Below are 17102 nucleotides of genomic sequence, written 5' to 3' on the forward strand. Positions count from 1 at the left end.
TTAACATTGATTTTTTTTTTCAATCCTACTGTATTCAGAAAATGTATTATGGGGCACTTGAGTGTTCTCAGTTGGTTAAACATTTGACTCTTGGTTCTGGCTCAGGGTCTTGAGATTGAGCCCCAGGTCTGGCTCCATGTTGGGTGCAAGTTTGCTTGAGATTCTCTCCTGCTCCCTTTGCCCCTCCTCCTCCTCACTCTCTCTCTCTCAAAGAAATATATAAAATCTTTAGAAAAAGATTTTGCAAAAACCTATTTTATGGTCTATCATATTGTCTGTTGCACTTGATAAGAATGTGAAATACAGAGTTGCTCTTTGGAGTTATCTGAAAATTTTGGTGAAGTAAAGAATAAACGTTGAGAAATATAATGACTGAAAATGACAATAGAAAACAGAAGAATGTGTAGTGATAGTCTAGAAAAATAGCACTAATGGAAAATGAGACGCATTGATACTGAATATTAAATCATGCTGAAAGCCATGATTTTCAGGGCACACAAAAGCACTTGGGCATATGTGTGAACACACACATGCACACACACACACACACACACACCAGCTAGTACCTCTCTGGTAATTAATGTCACATGCCTTAAATCAGCCATGCTGTGTTCCCCAAGGTTATATTTATTAGTCCCCTCTTCTTTTCAAACTTAATGTTTTAATCCACTTATTTTACAAATTGTCCTGCCCTGAGTGGAATCCCTATTTTGAATCTTTTGTTAAAAAAGATTTTATTTATTTATTCATGAGAGACACAGAGAAAGAGGCAGAGACAGAGGCAGAGGGAGAAGCAGGCTTCTTGTGGGGAGCTCAATATGGGACTGGATTTCAGGACCCCAGGATCACAACCTGAGCCGAAGGCAGATGCTCAACCACTGAGCCACCCAGGTATCTCCCTATTTTGACTCTTAATAACAATGATCAAATGAAAACATTATATTGTTTGACACTTCAGAGAAAAAAAAAAAAACTTAAAATGTGTCTCCTTACCTATAATCCCTGCCCAACCCACAACTTTGGCTTCAAATATTATTTATCTGCATTGAGCACATTAACCTTTTTTTCTATTTCTTGACAATTGGTTTTGAACATTCCCATTAAATATGCATGATTTCAATACACATACACATCTCATCTCACTTTCAACAGAGTTTTATGGAATAAGTGAACTATTTCCATAAGTGCCTCTCTCTTTTTTAATAGTTGGTTGGTTGATTGTTTTTTTTTTTTTTCCTTTCTGGATTATGGCACATAGAATTTAATTTTTTTTGTGTTTTGGTATTGGGTCTCAGAGGCCTAACTAATGGCCTCTTTGTGATACAAAATGAAATGGTATTTCAGTAGAAAGGTAAACATTTTACAGACATTTTAACCTATCATGTTCACCCTCCTCTTATAGTGGTGCATGTTTAAGGTAAATGTTAGTTGTTCTAGGGATTTGTATTTAGTGATAGATTGCTTCAAAACTTGTAATTTTGAAGTTTAAATAATTTGGAATATTTCTAAAGGGTTAAGTGTAGGACACTTCTTGCTATTCATGACATATATCTCCAATAAATCTCTTTCTTTAGTACCACGTAAGAGAGTGGTACTGAGGTATCAGAGGTACCTCAAACATTATATGTCTAGGAGGAAATTCTGTCTCACATCTAATTTTCTGTTCTTCCTGTGGGCTTCACATCAGTAGTTGGAGTCACTATCACTCTGTTGTCAGAACTAAAAATCCTAACACTGGATGTTTGTCACCTCAAAATTATTATGTTGGAACCTAATCCCCAATGTGATAGTATCTGGAGGTAGGGCATTTGGGAAGTGATTAGATCATGAGGTCAGAGACCCATGAATGAAATTAATGTCCTTATAAAAGAGACCTCAGAGAGATCGATTACTCACCCCTGTTGCCATGTGAAAACACAGAGAGAAAGACAAATATCTATGAACCAGGAGGTGGGATCTCACTAGACACTGAATCTGCCATAAAACTTGATTTTGCACTTTTCAGCTTCTAGAACTGTGAGAAAGGTTTGTTGTTCAGAAGTCACCCAGTCTATGGTATTTTGTATGGCAGCTTGAAGGGACTAAGACATAGTAATTATTCTTGACCCCCATATCATCTTCATTTCAATAACCAAGTATCTTAATATTCAGATCCATCAAATCTCTTTACATTATCTATACCTACCTTCAGTTTGTCACTCTTACTCATTTAGCTTATTACTGGAGCCTACTAGTTGCTCTGCTCCCGATTTTGCTTTTCACCAAAGCATTCTGCTCTCAGTTTTAATTTTTTTTTTTTTTACTAAAGCATTCTGTATCTTGCATCTAGAGTGATAAAAAAATATCAAACTGATAATGCTTCTTCCCTTTTTAAACTGTTGCAGAGGCTTATTATTGCTGATGAGAAAGGGTCAAACTCCTTAGCCTGACAATGTAAGGCCCTTCGCCATCTGCCTCTTAGACTTACCTCTATATCCACTTTACCTGAAACTCTTGATGACACTTCTTGCCCCTATCTAACCTTTAACTCTCAGCTCCCAAGCTATGTATTCCAATCACACATAATTTTTTGGAATTCCAAAGAGGAGCTATGTTTTCTTTTGCTTCTAGGATTGTATGAGTGGTATTTCATGTTCTTAGAATACCATTGTTTTTCCAGATGACTACTTTTATATCTACCCCATACTACTCATTTGGTCATAATTTGGGTTTCTAGCTTATTTGTTTCAACAGTATCCCACTATGGTTTTATTATTTACTCCTTTAATAATCACTTAGCAACATACTTATTTTACTTCTTTACATGTGAAGCTACTCGAATGCACAAATAATGTATTGCTTATTTTTTTCTACATCTAGCTCCTACTTTTATCAATGCATAGATAGATACAAGAAGGAAAATGTATCAAATGCTGCCATCAGTTAACTCACCACCTAAAGGGGCATCTTTGTCTTTTTAAGGATCCATCCCATAATAAAATACAATTCCAAAATGTATGTTAACTATAGGATAGAGTTATTATCATAAGATGGAAATAAATACTCTAGGCTCAAAACTTATATTAAAATTGCAGTAGAAAAAAATTGCAGCAGGAAACAGTTGAACTGGTATCAACCATGAAATCTCTGATATACCATTTCCTTATCATGACAAAGTGTATCCCTCTAAACTCTATGCTTGCTATTTCCTGTCAGTTCAAAAGAGGTCTCTTGACAGCTGAAAAAAGTGCAAGAAAAGTGAGAGAAATAGGTACACTGCAGCTATTTACATAGTCATGGATTATCTATCATTTTGAGTGTCTTGTGCCAGAACAGATCTGTAGTGATAAAATATTGCCGGACACTGACAGAAATGGATAAAAGGGCTTCCACCCTTTACCAGTGTATAGCCTGGTGCATGTGCCTCGACCATTCTCAGCTGCACTTCACTAGTTTCAGGATTGGGTTGGATATATGACCCATGCAGTGTGGTTGTAATGACGATTCAATTCAGTGAAAGCAGAAAATATTTGTGAAACTTAGTACTAGCATGTGCTCAGTCATGTTAGCTGATTAACATTATTAAGAATGAGACAATTATTTCCTTCTGTCTCCACACTCACCAGGCAATTCCCTTAAGACCTTCTGGAAGATCATTCTCTTAATATATTTAAATCCCTAGCCTTCATTCCTTCACCCCTAGGTCTATATCTGAGGCTTGACCAGAGAGAAGGCTTCCAGCACCTCTGGTGAAGCTTTCATATGGGAAGAAAGGGGGAAAAGTTGAAGACATTTTCCACCACATTTCCACTCCCACCCCTCCTGCATTGTGCCACACCCCTATCTTCAAACTGTCCCCAACTCAGGATGCTGAGAACTGCTGACGCTTTTTGTTCCAGGCTCCCTCAAAAGGGAAGGAGTATGTGCAGTCCACCTGACTTGCAACACTTCATTCCATAGGATAAAATGCAAGACTTCTGTTGACCTTTCTCCAGTTTTAGCTTTTTGCTTATACACTGGCAGTAAGTGATTCAAGTCTTACCTTTTTAATTTCTGACTCGCTACTTTAGCTGGTTACTATGACATCCTATACAGTTAGCTCTCTCCCAGGTCCTGAGCTCCTGATGCCAACTAAAAGAAAATCAAAACCAGAGGTATATACTTTTAAATTTCTGTATTTAAATAAAATTACTTTGAACAACATGTAAAACAAAACAATATGACTTACTTCATGGATATTTTTTATAAAGAGCATCATATAAAATACAGATTTTTAAATTCTGTAACATTTATTAAAAGAATACAATTGCAATAAGTTGCAATAAGCATTCATTCTGGTTTAAAGTTAATATATGCATTTGGATCTTTTGTAAGAATCATATACATAACAAAAACAAAAAATACACACCTTCCAATTAATAAGAGGAGAAAAGCTTTCTTATGAGAGCCCATCTATGATCTTCATACATTTGCTTATTTATTAATTTAAGAAATTGATATTCAGTCTAAAAACTTTTTCAGTTGCTCTTCTTATTACTGGATACATAGTTGTGAAGCAAGAGGGAAAATACCACTTATCTCATAGTTTTTTTTCATTTGAGGGGAATGTAAAAGAGTGTTGGAACTCAATTGTAGTCTGTCGATGAAAGCAGTAGCAATCTAGATCTCTTTTCTCCCCAAAAAGAATGTAAAATAATTTGCAGCTATGGTTTTGTTTGCTTATTTGTTTCATTTTACCATTACGGTATCAATAGGAAATTGGAGGTGCAAAATACAGAGTTGTGACTAAGGTTTAGGGGATTTACAAAAGCATATTCATGATTAAACATCAAATCTGACATTTTTCTTCCTCTATGATTGTTTTCCTTAAGTTCTTCACTATAGAAAAAACTATAATGCCTGTAAACAGAAAGATACAATACCTGAGTCTTGATATTTTTCTGCTCCAGCCACTCCAACTCCGAGACTAGCTCAGTGGTCTCATTGATAAAGTTGCATTTGGCTGAGTTAGAGGCTATGGAGTAAGTACAAGGACTCACCCTCACTTTGAAATTTTGACATTTTGTGTATCCTTATAAATGCAAAGTAGGAAAGGGTTTCAATTAAAGGTTTCATGAACAATTCTAAAACCATAATTTAAAAACCTAAGTCGAAAGTATTTCTTTTGTTACTCAACACATAACCTATTAGAACAGGCTTTTCTTTCTATAAAGAACTGATTTTTAATCAAATACTCAACATTTGTAGAGTCATTTTTTTAAATGAGCAAAGTAATTCCATCATTCTAACTATACCTTATTTCTGTGATCACATTTTTCCTACAGTTTGATTTTTAAAAATCGAATTTTAAACCCTTTGATATATATGTATATGTATTATACTTCTTATTAAATTGTGTGTATACAATTATTGATATCATTGGAAGTCATCTGATTGAGTTATTCAAAGGTTTAAAACTAGCCAATAAAAGTAAATTTGTCTATTATTTATGTTTATTTTCTATAAAAATCTGTTATACATACCTTAATATTCTATGTTGACAGGCTTGATTATCAAAATAATCAGTAATTTTAAATTATTTTTCTTTTGATATAAATAATCTATCTTTGGTTTGCATAAATTAAATTGTATAAATAGACTTATATTTTACATATACTCAAATCATTAGGTTTAGTAAGTATTTTGTATAAACATTTATAATTTTGTTATGGTAATTATCAAGTCAAAATGACTATGATGTGGAATTTTATTTATAAATTATTGCTGGTTTTATTTTAATCTAGTCTCAGATACTCGTATTAAAGACGTCATATTTATTAGGTCTTTTTTTCTTTGCAGTTATTTTTTTATATTATTTATCTACAAAACATAAATAAAGAACTTTTAGAACATTTGTTGGAAGGTGAAAAAAACTATTTCTTAGTATAAGGCATTTTTAATTTCAGATTTATTTGTGCAAAGGGTTAAGGTTATGTGAATGTCATCTCTTTATGAAGTACTACACTCTAGTTTTATTAGTAATTCCCCTCTGCATCAAATCAAACACTACATATGGTTATAACATTGATTTTTTAATTTTATGAAAATTGCCCTACCAACAGCTGGTCTCTTGAACAAATGAATATGTCAATGGCTGATTACAGATTAATGATATAGCTATTCTTCAAAGGTACACCAATTCACATTCAAATTTAGCCTGATAGTAGTTTAGAATGCTTATTTAAAAGGAACACTCTTTAACTCATGCATTTAAATATTTTTATTGATATAGAACTGAATGCTTTTGAAAACATAACATACACACTTCAGAGGAAAAAAGGACTGCAAGAATTTAAATTTAGGATTATTGAAAAGCACATCTGCTTTGAATGTAATGATTTATTAAAACCAGCATGATGCAACTGCTAATCAAATTTCCTTGAAGGCATCAGAAAATACTACATTATCATACAAGCTTATTTAGGGTCTGTTTTTAAAACATGCAACTTGTGAAAATTTAAAAGTTGAGTTAAAAATCAGAAAGTGTTCTGAAATTCCTTTTGCCAAGCACATTTGGAAAAATATGTATTGTTATGCATTTTAAACAATACAGAATTCTAATAATAGCAGTGGTTTTCTACATTTTGGGATACAATAATAACATTATTTTGCCACAACAATTTCTGACAAGGGATGTTCTCTTACCTCTTTACTTCTCTGTCCATCAGTTACTGTCATAAATGATCTAGCTATTTGTCAATTGTATATTTGAAAAATATCTTTTATATTGGGTCCCAATGGTTAGGTAAGTAATGATGAAAGCAATAAATAGGATAAAATTAACAAATAAATCTATGCTCAGTATTAATACTTAGAATATTAGCAGTGTGCCACTTCTCAGTTTTGAAGAATTTTGCTTTTTTGTATCATTATGATTGGCATTATTATGATTGACTTCACTTTGAAAGGTGAGCTTCATTCAAAATTCACATCACCTAACATTAGGCTGGAGGAAAACTTAACTGATATTAAACAAACAATGTATTTAATGTATTTGGTTAAAAAAAGGACTCCAGAACTGAGAACTCTCCTAAAAAGTGCAATTGATGTGCTCCAATAGAAGCTATTTGTTCGTTTTCTTCACAAAATCACTATTACAGTTTCTATCAGGTTTTTTTTTTTAAGATTTTATTTATTTATTAATGAGAGATGGAGAAAAAGACAGAGATACAGGCAGCAGAGAAGCAGGCTCCCTGCGAGGAGCCCAATGTGGAACCCAATCCCAGGACCCTAGGATCACAACCTGAGCCAAAGGCAGATGCTCAACCACTGAGCCACCCACGTGTCCCTCCTATTAGTGTTTAAATGTCCATTTAAACAAATCTGTAAGTTTGGTTCCTGGAGCACAAGTTTATTTGGTCACACAATTTTCTACAATTTAATCCTAGCAATACCAAAAGCATCTGCTGAGATCACAAGAGCATTTTAAGAAAATTAAATATACTAAAAATACAGGGTATCATGTAATCTTGTCCTACAGAAAACTAATTCTTCTAAGGGAGTGTTAGGCAAGTCCCCACAAAGTGCCCAAACTACTGTGTAATATACACACTCACACAGACACTCAAGTTAGTAAAGTTACCTATGAGTTCACAGGCTACCTGTGCAGCAATTAGGCTTCATAACCCAAGTGCTTAAATTCCTTTGGTCTGAAACACTGTCTGAATGAGGTGACTGAGGGACATGGAATAAAATTTGCTCAAGGTCCCACAGTAACTAAGTGATCTAGCCAGAAAGACAAAATTAAAAGATAAATAATGAAAAATAAATAAATAAAAGATACATAATGATTAAAGCAATGCTTAAAATTGCATGAGTTGCTAAACCTTTATTTGAGGGCTTTGCAAGAGTATTACTTTTCTGACTGTTATAAAAATAGTACCTAAGACTGGGTGGCTTATAAACAAGAGAATTTTTCACTTTTCTTGAGGCTGGAAGTCATGATCAGGAGCCAACACAATCAGGGTCTGGTGAGGACGCTCCCCCAGGTAGCAGATTGTTGACTTCTCCTTATATCCTTGTCTGTCACACAGATGACAGCAGTAAGAAGAAGCAGGCTCTTCTTGACTTTTATATGAGCACTAATCACATTCATGAGGGTCCCATCCTCATGACCTCATCAAATCCTAATTTGAGGGATGCCTGGGTGGCTCAGCGATTGAGTGTCTGCCTTTGGCCCAGGGCATGATCCTGGAGTCCCAGGATCAAGTCCCACGTCAGGCTCCCTGCATGGAACCTGCTTCTCCCTCTGCCTGTGTCTCTGCCTCTCTCTCTCTCTGTGTGTCTCTCATTAATAAATAAATAAAATCTTTAAAAATAAAATAAAGAAATCCTAATATGATGAGCTTGCTATAAACTCCACTTCTGAATTCTATCACATGGAAGGTAGGGTTTCAACATGAATTTCAAAGGACAAAACCATTCCTTCAAAAACAGTTCCTATTCTATACATTAAAAACAATATAAGAACATTAGGGGAAAGTAGTGATATTAATTATACCATTCTTGTAAAATTAGATCTAGCAAACATATAATTAATATGATTCAAATGTTAGGACTAGAACATTAATGCTTAGAGCACAAACTAAAAAACTATTGACTCATGTTTTCCTAAAAACATAACATGTTCATCACTTGGGCTATGGAGCTGGAATTGTATTTTCATAATTTTTTGGCTCTCTTAATGTTTTTTAGAAAACCAGAAAAAATCACTTGCAAGCATGGGAAAAATAATTTAATTACTAAAATTATTTTTATGCATATGGTTATTTATTTATTTAATATTTCTCACTTGGACTAGAAATAACTATAAAAAATTCTTGTGTTAAATATACAGCTGCATTTAATGCTTTCCAACCTATTTTCCTCATTCTTAATGTTTTATATTTATGCAAATATAATTAATACAATTAAATAAGCCAATGATACACAATAATTCTTAGTATTCTAAAATATTTATAGTTTTCATCAAATTAGTAATTATTTCTAATGGCTTTACTCTAGTAAGAAATATTCTAAATAGTAGGAGTTTTAAAAAGCTTGATACTCAAGGAAAAATATGTGTTCTGAGGAAATTAGGGTGGAAAAAGCAGATGAATAGAATTAGAAAAATTTTACATCTAAGATATCATATATAGCTTGTTCAAAAGCTGGTAACAGAGGGGTTTTACTATGAAATATATTCTCAGATTTTTTTTGTATATTCTCAGATTTTTAATTTACTACTTTTGAGAAAAACTTTACTAATAAATATCAGGGACAAATTACCCCCAAACTATTAGCTAATCATTTTCTTTTTCTCCTAGAAAAGAACATATTTATATTTAAGTTAAATAATGATAATTTCCTCAAGAATAAAATCAACATAGATTTTTTTTTTAATTTTCAATTAATTTATTTTTTAAGTTGGCTCCACATCCATCACAAAGCTCAAAGTCATCACCCTGAGATCAAGAGTCACATGCTCTGCTGACTGAACCAGCCAGATGCCCCACACTACAGATATTTATAGTCACATGATCTACATATAAGTTATTTCCTTTTTATTTCAATGACATATTACTAATATTTTATCATACATTTATATTTGCAAATTTTCTTAAATGGATCTTTTACATCACCTTATTATTAGTCATTACTTCCTGTAATATGTGAAATAACTTATTTATAGGATATCATGAACTTGTTAAGTATGGGAAACTTTGTATTTTAAAATTTAAAATATCCATAAATGTACATGCATGCAACCTATATTAATATTAAAATAATTTGGGACACCGGGTGGCTCAGCGGTTGGGCGTCTGACTTCAACTCAGTTTGTGATTCCAAGATCCAGGATCGAGTCCCACCTGCTGTTCCTTCAGCCTATGTCTCTGCCTCTCTCTTTCTCTGTGTGTCTCTCATGAATAAATAAGTAAATCTTTAAAAAAATATTAAAATAATTATAATGCTTATTTTTACACAATCTTACTTTTCTGAAACCTTACACATATGCATTTCATTCAACAAGGATTAAAATGCGTAATTTGTTTGTCCAGGACATTTAATACACAGTTTGTACACATAAAAAAGAAACTATATAAAAACTAATTATGTGATTTTTATATTGACTAATGTTAGTGCTTTAATTTCTTTTTTCCTTTTTTTTCTTTCTTTCTTTCTTTCTTTCTTTTTTTTTTTTTTTTTTTTTAGTGCTTTAATATCAATGTAAGAGCACTTTGTTTTAATCAACTGCCTTGTCTTTATCTGTTCTGTTTCTTCTTGGATTCTAAGAGTTCAATCTTCTTCTCTTATGCCTTGGGAAGTACCTGAAGTGCTTCCTTCTTATCCAGTGTAAGCAACCCAGAATTTCCAACAGGACAATATTCAAACAGTTGAAATAAAACATACAGAATGCTTCATAGACTTTCTTACAAAATCAGCAATGACAACAAAAGAATGATGCGTATGATTTCCATGAATATAATAGAACTTAAAGTGTTAGTAAAAATCTTTTCACATGATTGCACTGAAATAAGGTATTTTTTGTTTGGTTGAGAGGAAAAAAAAAATACATTGGTTTTATTCACTGGCACTCATGCAGTTCATGTCCATGGAGGACTTTTACTCCTTACTTGATAGAGAATGAATGAGATTGTGTTATATTAATAAGAGAATGACAAGCCTCTCTTCCGCATATCTACTATTAAAACACTGTTCTCACCATTGAGTGATATAATTCAACAGACCTTGATATTTGCCTTTTCTAAATAAACTATCACATGTAATTCTATTATTTCTTAAATTATTAATGGATAATAGTTATAGAAATAATCAATTTCTTCCATTTGAATTAAATGTCATTGGTGTAACTCAAAGATTGGCTCTGTAAATACCCTAAGACTGCTAAGAGAGAAGGTGTGCTTACATTCATTCAATTTCTTTAATCTTAATACTGGTATGGGCAAAGAATGCACCATTTTTCAAGTCCATGTTAAGGCAAAGGTAAGAACTGAAAGAAGTTTTCTAATTCATTAGTTCATAAATTTTACACTCTGCATGAATTATTCATGTTTTCAACTTCTCATCCTGTTTTTCATGCTATTCAATGTTTTGTCTTTTTTTTTTTTTTTTTTTATCCGTTCTCTAAGGAGACCAAACTGAACAAACAGCATCATTGGAGCAGCCATGTTTAGTGGTTTGCTGTTTCTTTTTTTTTTTTTTTTTTTTTTTTTCATGACAGAAAGTCTAGCAAGAAACCTGAAGGCCAAATAAACAGATCAGGGTATTTCTGTACTTATTTATTTATTTTTTTTATCTTGCCAAAGTTCTGAGAATGGCAAGAGTGTATGTTATAGCTTCTGTTAATTCTTATCTTTTCCACAGATCCAACTATCTCTCAAATCTGAGTTTGGGGAGATTTCTCCCATCTTCTCTCCATATGGATGGGTTGAAATGACTTTTTGTCAGTCCAAACAAATAAATAAAATACTGACTAAATCGATAGTTAGGATAATAAAAATACACCGAGGAATTTTTCTCAAAGTCAATTTGTCATGTCAAAAGAACATATTTCTAAAGTATTATTTCAAATCCATGAGAGAAAACAACAGCAACTCTATCATTTTAAATGAAATCAAGAAATTCAGTATATTTTGATGAAGGGGATTCACTTACTATTATCTGTTTTGTTTACATATTCACCTTAATTGATCAGTACTTCTACCGTACTGTCTAATAAATAATTATTCATTATAGCCCTGATATAGAACTACTAAATCCATTCTTCCTTAAGGATGCACTGATCTCATAGCATACCAATGACATCATCAAAGGCCCTGCACAAAATCAACGCATAATGTAGACCATGTTCAAAGACTGGGATGAACAACAACATGAGCTCAAATTAAGTGGCTTTCACTTCAATGTGTTATCAGAACAAACAATGAGAAATGTAAAGGATACAAGGTATTAAGGTAAAATCAAACAAGTGGTTTGATTCTCTTAAGTTCTCTTAGGAATGCACTGGTGTTTGATTTTCAGAGCAATGAAAACAGTGAGGAAGCTACCCCAATGATGATCTTAGAACCAGGAGACTGCTGCCTTTTGTTACATTAAGGAGGAAGAGGTCATCCGAGTATTTAGGGGTTAAGTAATCACATCTAAACTAATTACTTGATGAGATGCAACAATGTATTTTTGTGTTTTCTAAAACTCTAATTTTTGTCCTCAGTATTTAATTGTTTTGTCAGATATGTAGCTAAATGACTACATTAGTGCTAGTAATAATATCCAGAAATTTAATGTTTCAATGATGAGGTGAGGACAAATCTTCTATGGCTTTTTTTTTTTTTTTTTTTTTTTTTTAGCAAGAAATTGTTACATCGCCATAAAGTTATAAAGTTTTTTGGGGGTAGGGGAGTTGGAATCAAACTTTACATCTTGTCATACTAAATATACGGTAATTTTTAAACAACTTTATTGGGATATAATGCACATACTATACACCTCAAACATTTAAATTATAGATTTAACTTTTTTAGTGTATTCATTGAGTTGTGAAACCGTCACCACAATCACTTTTAGAACATTTCTGTCTCTTCAAAAAGAAATCTTGCATCTGCCAGAAGTCACTCCTTAGGTCCCACCAAACACCCTAGGAAACTACTAATCTACTTTCTCTCTGAATGAGTTTACCTACTTCGGACATTTGAAATGAATGGGATCATAGAACATGTGGCCCTTTATGACTAGCTTCTCTTACACATAAATATGTATGTTTACACATGTACATGCATATATATGCTTACATATATATGTTCACAATTTTTATATATTCCTTGATGAATTGACCCATTAGAAATATATCAACGCTTTTTTATAATTATTGCTTTATGTGTTTTTTTCTTAAATCAGATAGCAGAAAAGTGTTACAAAAATACTTCTATATTGATTTATTTCCACCTTTGTAGTCATCTTAACAATGTTATTTATTCTGTTATGTGGTTCCCAGTTACTGTTCAGTGGCCTTTCATTTCAGCCTAAAAGTCTCTCTTCAGTATTTCCTGTGGGGAAGGTCTGCTAGAAACAATATATCTCAGTTGTTTGTTTGTCTGTTGTTTGTTTTTTAATAGATTCGTAGATACAGAATTCTTGCTTTCATTCTTTTTCTTGTAAACCTTTGAATGGCGTACTACTATATTCTGGCCTCCATTATATCTGATGAAAAGTTGGCTAGTAATATTAGATTTTTAAAATATTTTATTTATTCATTTGATACAGAGAGAGAGAGAGATGACATGGGTAGGGGGAGAGGCAGAGGGAGAGGGAGAAGCAGACTCCCCACTGAGCAGGGAGCCCAACTTGAGGCTCAATCCTAGGACCCTGAGATCATGACCTAGGACCCTGATCGATCATGACCTCAGTTAACCAACTGAGCCACCCAGGTGCCACCACCACCATGAAAGTAATATTGTTGAGGATGCCTGTGTGAGTTATGTCCTGGAACACACATTGTTTCAAAGTTTTACAAAATTAAATTTGGGCTTCTTGTTTTTTTGCCTCATTCTCTCCTGCTCTGGTGGCTGAGGGGTGGTGACTATAAAGACATCAGTGTGGGCGGCACCACCATGTCTGCCTGCTGGACAAAATGCCCACCACCACCACCTGGACCTGCTTCAGCAATGACTACGAACACTTCAAGTTGCCCAGCAAAGTTGCTTTCCCTCTGCTCTGCAGGTGTGTGAAGAACTCTTTCATGCAGAAATAGGCTGCAAAAATTATTAATACCAAGATGTTATCTTTAGAAGATTACCAGAAACTAGAATGTGAGGTCAGGATATTCTGACTTTTGAAACATCATGCACCTTCGTGGCAGTATTTCTGAAGTATTTCACGACCTCATGTTTGGCCTTGTTACTGGCAAAGAGCTCTTGGAAGAGGCTGTGGCCAGAAAGTACTACAGTGGAGCTGGTGCTAGCCATGGTTTACATCAAATTCTGGAAAGTATTCGCCATATCCATCAGCATGACATTGTCCACTATGATCTAAAGTCTGAGAACCCACTGCTAGCAAGTAGATACAAGAATGCCAACATGAAGCTGGCTGATTGTGGTCTAGACATTGTAGTTTTTTGTTTTGTTTTTGTTTTTGTTTTTCCCAGTTCTGGTATTTTTATTTTAGGAAACACATTGAATCAAAGAGGTTAGAGCTACTGCTTCCTTGTTCTGGGTGTTTCTATCCACCATTTCAAAAAACATACAGTCAAATCTATCTTCGTCCATTCTGTGAATGAAGTAATAACCAAACATGATCACTGGTTACTTCAAAAGAACCATTTAGGCAAAATCCAAAAATGTTAGTCCTGTTTCCACTTTATGCCCCCTTTGCTTGACTTGATATGTTAAACTCTATTTCTTCTCCTATGTAGAGCCTTTCAGTAGCCATGAATCTGAAGAATTCCTTCTGCTGCCACCTACCAGTTTATCTCTCTGCTGCAAGCAGGCTGGGCTGTGCCTGAATCCAAACCACTGCATTTACCATTCATTATACAGCTGCATTATTGGGGGAAAGGGAGTTCAGAAGGGCACTGACCCTGAAAGTTCTCAATACTTCTCACTCATCATCAGGAAGGGGGAAGAAGGAAAGTTCTTTTCTTTAATTTGCTTGTTTTTGGTTTTTTTTTGGCTCCTGAAAAGCATTTTGCATTGGCCTCACAGACATAGAAGGAGCCATCATCTTTCATCAATAGGTCAATGCCACACACATCCATCCCCAAGATATTAGACATCTGGATACCTAGCTGCTTTCCTTGCTCACTCAATGAGCACATCAGCCCCACACCACCTAGTGAGCAGTTGCTTTGCATCCTTCAATCTGTTGAACAACATAACATGGCGCCAACTACACGGCCTCCCACAACAATGAAACACACATCCCTGCTATAAGAAGAACAGCAGGCTTGGTTTAATTTTGATGGCATCCTAGGTTATTTGTCCCTTGAGGCCTTGAGGAAAGATCCCTACGGAAAACCTGTGGTTAACCAGGCCTGTGGAGTCATCTTGTATATCCTTCTGTTGGGAAATTCTCCTTTCTTGGATGAAGATCAGCACAAGCTATATCAACAGATTCAGGCTGGAGTGTATGGTTTCTCATCACGAGAGCAGGACACAGTGACTCCTGTAGCAAGAACATGATTAACCAGAGCTGACCATAAAACTCCACAAAATGCGTCACACCTCAATAGGCTCTCAAGTAGCCATGGGGCTGCAAAAGATTCCCCAGTGGCCTCAATGATGCATCATCAAAAGACTGTAGAGTGTTTGTGCAAGTTCAATGTCCTGAAAAAACTGAAAAGTGTCATGCTCATGGCAATGCTTTTCTCTAGGAACTTTTCAGCTGACAAAAGCATAGAATGAGAAGTCAAATGGTGGTGTAAAGTACCAGAAACCACTGTATACAGTATACCAGAAACTGTATACAGTTTACGGATGGCCTCAAGAGCTCCATAGAAAGCTGCACCACCACCATGAAAGATGAGGACATCAGAGGGCACAAACAGGAGGTCATTAAGATCATTGAACAACAGATAGAGGTTGTTAACAATGGGGTCCTTGAGATCTACAGGAAGATTAGTGATTTAATCCTTACATTTTTTGAGCCCCAAGCCCAGTATAGCCTCCCAGAGATGGACTTCCATAAATCTTACTTGAAGAATCTCTTACCTCAAAGCAACAAGCCCATTCACACTGCCATCTTGAACCCACACATCTACCTCATTTATGGTTGCAGCTTGCAACCCCTACATCCACCTCACCTGTACCTCGATGTGCAGGGTCAGCCTCTCACCAGCCAATTGGGAGACCACAGTCTGGCAATGTTGGGATGGTACATGGCTCAGTGTCCTCTATCACCGCTACAGTGAGCTCAGGCACAGAGGCATTAGGAGATGCCAGCCAGCCAGAGATCACTGAGCCTTTGCAGCCAGTGCTTCTGGAGGACCTGAGTGACAGAGGCACAAACCATTTGAGGCTTAAAACCAATTACAAAGTAGTGGCAGTCAAGGCATGCTCTTGTATGCAACCCTCCCATCTGCCCTTTTTGTCTATATCTGTTCTAATGAGGTATTTTTAATAGTTAAGGGGGAAAAAAGGAAAAAAAATATTGTTTAAAAAAATGGAATTCATATGGTAGTTATATTTTTAATTTTTTGAGGAACCTCCACCCTGATTTCCATAATGGCTACATCAGTTTACATTCCTACCAACAGTGCACGAGGGTTCCCTTTTCTTCACATCCTCGCTAGGATTCATTATTTCATGTCTTTTGACAGTAGCTATTCTGACAGATGTGAAGTGATATCTTAGTATGGTTTTGATGTGTATTTCCCTGATGATGAGTGATGTTGAGCATTTTTTCACGTGCCTTTTGGCTGTCTGTGTGTCTTCTTTGGAAAAATGTCTATTCTGATCTTCTTTGCCAATTTTAAATCAGATTGTCTTTTTTGTTGTTGTTGTTATTGAGTTGTATGAGTTCTTTATATGTTTTGATACCAACCCCTTATCAGATATGACTTACAAACATTTTCTCCCATTCAGGATAGCTTAGGAAATATAGTCAGTAATATTGCATTAATTTTGTATAGTGATAGATGGTAACTACACTTTTCATGGTAATTATTTTGTGAAGTATGTAAATGTCAAATCACTATGGTGTACACTTGAAACTGAATTGTTTGTCAGTTATACCTCAATTTTAAAGAGAGAGAGAAAAAATCCTGACCAAAAAAAAAAAAAAAATTCAGTTAGGCTTGATCTGGGTCCAAGTAGACTCTTCTTAGATATATTTTTGCCTAGTTTTCTTTGTTAAAATTCTGACTGGTTAAAGTTTGGATTGTTGCTCTCATGGAGCTACCAGCGTCCTCTTAATTGCTTACCAACAAAATTTCCATTGTTTTCAATAGTGTCCTTATGGTTAAACTTCCCTGTGCTCTGTTCCAAATTGAGCCTCTTTCTTTGTTCTATTGCCTTCCCCTCCTCCTGTGTATCTTTTGTGTACCACTGCTGTGGAGTTGAGAAAAAGGTAGAGACAGTGGATGAATTCTCTTA

At 34.7% G+C, this 17102-nt stretch overlaps 1 pseudogene; it reads left to right on the plus strand.

Moving 5' to 3' along the window:
* The first annotated feature begins 13645 nt into the window (after positions 1-13645).
* LOC112642848 (calcium/calmodulin-dependent protein kinase type II subunit gamma-like) lies at positions 13646-15919 on the plus strand (annotated as a pseudogene).
* Positions 15920-17102: the final 1183 nt, after the last annotated feature.

This window comes from Canis lupus, chromosome 38 (genome assembly GCF_003254725.2).
Source record: "Canis lupus dingo isolate Sandy chromosome 38, ASM325472v2, whole genome shotgun sequence".
NCBI classification, from domain to species: domain Eukaryota; kingdom Metazoa; phylum Chordata; class Mammalia; order Carnivora; family Canidae; genus Canis; species Canis lupus.